Genomic DNA, 8,448 nt, shown 5'->3' with positions numbered 1-8,448 from the left:
CAGAACCTAGAATTGAACCCCTCTCTCCCTGTTGTGCTGCCCATGGGGCTGAAGAAGACTACATACTAGGTGGAGTTGGACCTAGAACCAGAGAAGTTGAATGTTTTGAAAGAGATGTCTTAAATGCATAGGTCTATACGGCCTTATAGTTAATTAAGCAACAGTATTGAGACAGTTTTCCAACTTACAGGACTAGGGACAAAAAGAAAAGAAAAAGGACAAAAAGAAATCCAGACAATCCACATGAATTACTGAGGCCAGTCCAAAAAAGCCACCAAATGAGAAGGAGGAGCTTCACAAGTTCCTCATCTGAGAGCCTTCCCACCTTGTAATGACCACCAGGCAAGAAGGAGAGGCCACTTGGATGTATGCTTAGTTTCTCACACTAACCACGGTCATGTCAGCAGTCAATGAAAAAGATATGCAGTACTCAAGAATTTCCAGTGTATGCAGAATTCATACAAACTCTTTCATTGATAACTCAAGTAGAGTCTCCTACTGTCAACCATAACAAACCCTCCCAGACTTTTTCCTGATCCCTAAATCATGATGGAGCTAGTACGCTTCTCTGTCCATAACCATGGCTAACTTAATTTATATATGGCTTTTTGTCTGTACAACATCATTCCTATGAGGAGGGGCCCTGTAACCATGTAAATGTGGGTCCTGGCAGTTCATTCATAACTGGACCTACTGTTCCATTTGGTTAAACACTAACTTGTCTTATCTGTCTTACTCTTATGGTCCTAGGAATGTAATCAGTCTGCCATTTGCTTCCTCACATTTTGTCTGTTTCTCCTCAGGTCTTCCAGAATCCCCCTGAATTCTCTGACTTAACATGTTCAGTGTCTACTAAGTATATTAATACTGTATTATGAATCATCATCTAATCAACAAAACCCATTACACTATACCAAGAAAGAGGAACTTAGAAATGAGAAGACATAGTCTCACTCTCAGCTGCCATTTCATGGATGGAGGTCAGCAAGTTGAACCTCTTGTTCTACTTTATATGTCCAAGATTCCTGGAATATTGGTGCACTGAAGCCATTCTTCCCACAGTTTCCCTGGCTGTTGGCCATGTAAGGGCCCTTGGCCCTCTCCCCCTGCGCCCGTTCTTTGCCTAGAAATGATGAGGTAGAGAATGAAGAAACCATGGGAAAAGGTTTATTTCCTGCTAGGATAACATCTCTTCATGGTTGGAACTGCAATTCCATTCTGTGTTTTGGATAAACCATAGTTATCATTTCAAGTGGAACCACCCAAGAGGTAGTGAAACCCACTGAGATCTCAACAGAGTTCTGTCAGTAAACAGATGAGTGATTTTTGAACAAAACACTCATGTCAGTTTTCTGGGGCTGGATTTTTCTCACTTGAGAAATGAGGGAGTTAGACTAGAAAATGAGCTTTAGGGCAAAAAGTCATGATTACTTCCATCCCTAATGCCCTACTGTTTTTAATATTTTGGGGGTCATTGAGCTCCTTTGAGAATCTAATGAAAGCTATGGAAAAAATAACAATGTCTCAGAAATTTGAGACACAATTCAGGGAATTCACAGACATTTTCTTCTCCCCTTATTTTAACCCCTGTCCCTGCTCCAGAAACTCTTCCCCTGTTATTCTGTAGGAAGGGGAAATTTTTCAAAGTGCCCAGGATGAGTATACAATAGGTACTCAAAAATGGTCCTTGAGTGAGCAAATGAATTAAGTCTATCGCATGATCTATTATATATATTCTCTATCTTCACTTGCAGTCATGTCACAATTATCATCTCCATAAATTATTTATTAAATATTCACTTGCATTTATTGTTAAACTATGTGCCGAGTACATAGTGTTATAAATTGTAAGGACTGATTCATACTCCATAGAAGACAGATCCATGCTGAACAAAAGTAAGAATGATCTGGAAGCCCGTCAATCACTGTACTGGTCATTGGGGCTTCTTCATCTATTCAGGCTAGCATGTTCTCAATCATAAAGTTGTGTATTAATTCACAGAGGATGGTTTCCCTGAGAAAGCTGGGCATTTCTTACTCATGGATATCTGAGCAGATTCCCTCAAGAACACCAAATGAAGCTGCTACTCAAGTTTGGTACAGTCTTCCAGAAGACTTTATAATGACACTTAACTCATTCAAATTAATTGATCCTTTTCAAGAAATGATGCCATCTTCCTAATTATGTTCCTATTTTTTTAATTACTCTTACTACTTTGCACAACATATAACCTTAATAGAACCCAACATCATTTGAGGAAAAAAATAGGAAAAAAATAAAGGAAAAAAATAAAGGAAAAAAATAAAGCTCCTAAAATATTTAGCACGAGTAATAAGGAATCAGGAGTTTTGCCTATGGGTTAAAAATTGGCTGTCACTGTAGCATTTGATTGTAGTTATGATCCTGTTTATTGCCAGGTGGTTTGGGTGGGAGGTATTTTGATTTTTTTTAGATGTATCAATAGTACCAGCCAAATGCCACCTTGATTTCTCATTACCAGAATCTAGCTTTTGACTCATCTCAGAAAAATCAGGCATAATTTGTGTATTATATGACTGCACTCTAAACTCTGTCTTGTATAAGCTAATCCAAAACATCTGTCCTGCACTTTGTGCTCAAAATCCCTAAAAGAGGATATAGGATAATGGAAAATAGAAGGTCTGCCTTCTGTGCTTTAGTTATTCAAAACCTAGAGCCTTAAACAAACATTCAAAAACAAATTTGTCTTCTATGATCAATTCCAAGTGAATGTTGAAATAAATAAGTGTGCATAGCCCTTCTCCAATACCCATCCAGCTGGAAGTAGTCTAGTCAACCAATGTGTCTTCCAGATTTGCTGAATTCTCATTATTCAGAAGTTATTGTTAGTGGTTGGCTGGTGCACTGGTGGCTCCCAGTAAGCAAGCCTCCTGGTATTGATGCCTTTGTATATTCATGTTCCTTACACCTAGACTCTAGGCTTGGACATGTGACTTGTTTTGGCTAATGGAACCCTAGCAAGCCTGATACAACCAGAAGCATAGAAGCATAAGTATTCACATTGAATATCCTCTTGGAATGTCCCATCTTGGAAGCCAAATGCCATGATAAAAGACATTCAGTCTGAATACTGAGTGAGGAGAGGCCATGTGGAGGGAGGTCCTGGAAGAAGAGAGACTATCTTCCAAGTCCAACCCCCCAGCAAAGCTTTCAGCTGAATGCAGTCAAATGAGTGACCTTAGCTATGCCATGTGGAATAGAAAACTGCCCAGCTGAGCCTAGCCAACCCACAGAATCATGTGTAATTAAATCTTGTTGTTTTAAATCTCTGAAGTAACAGAAAACTGAGACATTAGTTATATAGATTTGACTGGATATTTCAGTTTATACAAAATGCATGCATTTCGTGTATACATACATCACAACAAATAACATAATGCATATAAACAGTGTGACATGAATGTTAGTTCTTGTTGTTTTTATTATTCACATAAAGTTTAAACTCTAATGTCCATAGCGGAGAAGAAAAATTGTCAAGTGTAAATTGTGCCAAAATTAACATCTCTTTTCCAAAAGTAATTTTTTTCATGTCTGTAGTTAAAATAAATAAAAGCATCAACTAATACTTTTTAAATTACAAGGTATTAAGAGATGAATGAACATTTTTGATTATTAACTGGCTGTGCTCAAGGCTAAAGACATTAAATATACAAACACATTTTATTAATATAAATTGATGTCCAAACCTAAGCACATTTCATTACTTTGAAAACTTGTACTTTCTATTGAAGGATTATAGGACTAAACATTTTCTTGGTCTCCACAAAACCAATGAGTTTAGTTGATAACTTAGGTATTTTTTTTCTACTTTTATTCAGACTCAAATATAACCTAACAGTAAATTTTATCTAGCATTGTTTCAACAACTGCCACTTATTGAGTGATTGTTAAGTGCTAGGAATTCTACTCATGCTTTTGCATACAATAACTCATCTTCACAACTTATACGGTGTACATAGTTATTCTTATTCCATTTTGAGGAGTAAAAATAAAGATCAGAAGGAAATTTTCCAAGGTAACAAATCATATAGGTGGCAGAGGCAGTTCTAAGTAGTTGTCTTGGTACCCTCCATTCCTATAATTCTCTAAGCCAGGGTTCAGAAAACTTTTTCTGAAAAGGGGCAGAAATAGTAAATATTTTTAGCTTTGCAGGCCATACAGTCTCCATTGCAAAAACTCAACTCTGCCATTGTAGCACAAAAGCAGCCAATAAGTAAATGAATGGGGGTGGCTGTGTTTCAATAAAACTTTATTTATAAAAACAGGCAGTAGGCTGTATTTAGCTTGCGTCTGTAGTTTGCTAACTGCCTCCATCCCCACAACTTCAGCTAATGATTGTCAACTTGAGAATGAATTAGAATCACGGGTGGGGGGTGTGGCTTGTTAAAACAGATTATTGGGCCCCTCCTCCAGAGTTTCTGGTTAAGTAAGTCTGGGATGGGCCCAAGCCTTTATATTTAACACAAGTTCCCAAGTGATGCTGATGCTGCTGGAACCAGGGCCCACACTTTGAGAACCACTGGTGTAAGCGTACAGGATTTAGGTTGCTGACTTTAAGTTAGAACACCATTTTGAAGACCTAAATCTATCTTGACACATTTGTAGTGAACAAAGCATCCTGGGATGGGTATTTTAATCAAATTCTTGTCTTTATTTCTGTTTCCTCTCTGTCTTACTCTGGATCCATGCTAGGAGCCAGTTGTGAGGATCAGGAACAAAGGGAGGGAAAAAGTGATGAGGAGAGTTAGAGTGAATGTTGAACACAGATTTAGAGTTCCTGTCTCCACTGCCTTACTCCATCCCTTCCTGCCTGTCCCTTCTCCATCTTTTGAAGATAAAACAGTTGTGGACAAGTTTTAATCTCATCTTAGACAAGACTCACACATATTCATACATAACCACATATTTGTGTATGATATTTAATGTGATTTTTGAAGGTTACAGGCTTAGGGTAACAACCTTACCAACTAAGCTTTCTGTAGAGGCAACAAAATGCCATAAGTCTCAATGTTGGAGTGCAACAACAAGCAGAAGAAACAGTGATTATAGACCTGAGTGTATAAATGGAAGAAAACTGATATTTACTGCACACTGTCTCAGAGCCAAGTCCTGGTCTGCTAGGCAATTAGCAGATGCCATTTCTTTATTCTTCACAACGACTCTGTCTTTTGGAAGGCATCATCACAGGTAGTTAAAAACAAGGACTCCTGAGTCAGAACACCTATGAGTGAATTCCAGGTCTACTCTTACTATGTCTGTGAACTTGGGCATAATTTTTGCCCTCTCCTCTCTTCATCCATAAAACAAGATATTGATTGTACCTCTCTTAAATGGTTATGTGAGGACAAAATGAATTAGTACATGGACAGAGACATGGTGAATACTTCTTAAAATGGTGCATAGTGTTGAATGCATTTTATAATCAAGGAGCCTGAGTATGAGAGAGATTGAATGATTCATTCAAAGCTTTTTTATATATGTAATAACCAACCAACCAGGATTTGAACCTGTCTATGGCTGATTCCAAAGCCTAAGGGTGTGAAAACACAAGCCAAACAAAAGGAGTATCCAATCCGTTTTAGCAAGACAACAGGCTTAGGAACACACACCAAAAGATAATCCCAGTATCTGAAAATACAGAGAATTGTGTAGGAATGTTGGTTCAAAAACAAATGGGCTTTTGTCAGTGTGAGTAAAAGAGTCCAGATAGAGCCATGTCTGTGTAAGGTGAGGAGAGGGCATTGTGGCACAAAGCAATAGAAAGACTGCCTTGAATATAAGCAAGTGCTGGAAGCAAGAGAATATTCCTGAGGCATAATTAAGGCCACAAACTCAAGATGACCCACCCCCAAAACATGCACACAGCACAAATAAAATTAAAAAGAAAGAAAATTTCTAAATGTAAAAAGAAACCTTTTAAGTGATTTATTAAAATATGTGTAGAAAGTATTATTAATATTAGAATAATTTGCTATATATCAATAATAATAAACTAATAAATGGGAAAAAAATCATTATTCCTTCACCATTGCTTTTCCCAGACTCCAGTTATTTAGCTAAGTAGGGCAGAGGGGAAGGAGTGCCTGAGGTAGCTGGGAAAATATTAAAGAAAAAAATTTTGTGAAAATAATTTTACAAGCCCTTCTGTTTTCCAACAAGGGGCATATCTGTCCCAGGAGCCTTGCAGCTGTGCCTTGAATAGAGCAAGCTATTAGGTTTACAGCTCCCAGAAAATAGTTTCACACAGCTCTGATTGCACGGGGCCCTCTGAGGTCTTGCTGCAGGTTTGGTTTGGTTTCATGGTGATTTTATATTTCCTGTTCAAGTTTTTATTAGTTTTATATAGATACATAAGCATGAAAGGTCAAGGGGAAAGGAGAAACACAAGAAGACGGAATGGAGTTTTTAAGTTAGCAATAGGAATTTAAGGAAACAGGATGTTGCTCAATTCATGGGAGGTTGGTGCTGGAATCTGGACACTGAGGCCCAGGTTGGATCAAGGATCTGGTGTCAAATAAATATGCAGAGTGAACCTGTTGCATCTCCCAACTTACATTTCCCTCCCCTTCCACATATGAGGACTATCTTATCAAAGCTATTTCACTGTTTTAGACCTTAGAAAGAAAGAAAAAAAAAAATACACTTGTAGATCAAGGTAATTCTAATCTATTTCAGCTGGTGATTAAGGACATGGGCCCAGGAGCCAGACTGTCTGGGTGTGAGCCCTGGCTTCTCTACATTCTAGCTATGGGATCTGGGACACCAGTGTCTTCATGCTTCACCTGTGAAGTAGGGACAACAATAGAACTTATCTCATATGGCAGTGTGTGTGTGTATAAAGTCTCATTTAATAAGTGAGAATCATAGGAAAACTTATAATAAATGAGAATTTCTAGATATACTTATACATGTATACATACATGCTTTAAAAAATACCAGTTATATAGTGAATGAGATAGTATATATAAAATACTTAGGGAAGTATCTGCCTTATAGAAACTGCCCAATAAATGTTATCTCTTAGTATTCTGTTTATTATTAGTATTGCTGCTGTTATATGTTTGTTTTAATGAAATATTATTTCCACAACTAATCTTTCTCATGTCAGTGTCCCTAGGTGCTGCTATATATGTTCCTGCTCGAGTATCCTTGGGTCATGGTTGAACCATGCGGCTGAAGAATGAAGGCCAGTTCGTATACATTTGTCCATGATAAACCAGTCAGTACTTTTGGAATTGAAGAAGCATAGTCTGGAGCCATGCTTCTCAAATGTTAGTGTGCATGGGAATTGCCTGAGGATCTAATGAAAATGCAGATTCTGACTTAGGAGGTCTTGGATGGACCTAAGTCTTTGCATCACTCTGCTCTACAGACCATCTGTAGGAGGCAGACTACCCAGGATCCAGGCCCACCTCTACTACTGAATTCAAATGGTATTTTGCACAATTCACTTATTCCCTTCACTCTGTCATCCAGCCAAATGAGCACTGGGGGCATCCAAGAACTGCAGGGAATGTTTTGAAGAAGGCAAAGGTGACTGAGGCATGTGTGCTCCTGCTCTGAAAGGATTTACCATCTAATGGGGCAGAATCACACTCTCTCTCCCTCTGTCTCTCTGTATTGCACACACACACACACACACACACGCACACACATACCCCCCCGCACACAAATGAATGCCATCCAAGACTGCAAGGAGGAACCACAAGTGTCCAGGGCAGGACAGGTCATCCCCTCAACCTGAAGAAATCAGGTCAGTGACACATTTAACATCATTTTGCTTCAACTTCCCCCCTCTACAAAATGGAACTAATTTCTTTCCCTCTTGGCTCTTATGAAGATATTGAGGGCAAAGGGAACTCATCAAGATAAAAATGCTTTTGTAGGCAGTAGCCTATGTAATTGTTATAAATACCAGCAATAATATCAATATTCCAGTTATGAGTAGATAACCGATTTGGGGTGATTCCACTTATTATTCTACATAACTCTGAGCATCACTTTTTATAATAGAAGCAAAATTATTCTCTCAGCTGCCTTCATAACTATAGGGCAAATGCTGTGTTTTTAACATGGGAGCAAGAGTACCCTGCAGGTGCACCTGGCATTCAGCTGGTAAGTAACATGGTAGGGTTGAGGAGAAAGGAGTTCCCTTTCTGTCTCACAGTCCATGATCCCGGGTTATCAATCTGAGGTCGGGGTGGGGGCGGGAATCTTCTCAAGAGGTGTGGTCAAGTGTTCAGAGAAGAGCAAGCATCTGAAACAGAATTATAAAAATTACCCCATTCTTCCCATTATGGCAAGAGATAGGAATTCTATCCATCGTTTTGCTTACTTCAAGATAAACTAGTTACCATTTTTAGAAGATTTTCTTTTTCTGTTCTAAACACAATGATCTTTAAGTTTCT

This window comes from Eulemur rufifrons, chromosome 7 (assembly GCF_041146395.1).
Source record: "Eulemur rufifrons isolate Redbay chromosome 7, OSU_ERuf_1, whole genome shotgun sequence".
Lineage (NCBI taxonomy): Eukaryota > Metazoa > Chordata > Mammalia > Primates > Lemuridae > Eulemur > Eulemur rufifrons.
Note: the sequence above shows the minus strand (reverse complement) of the source record.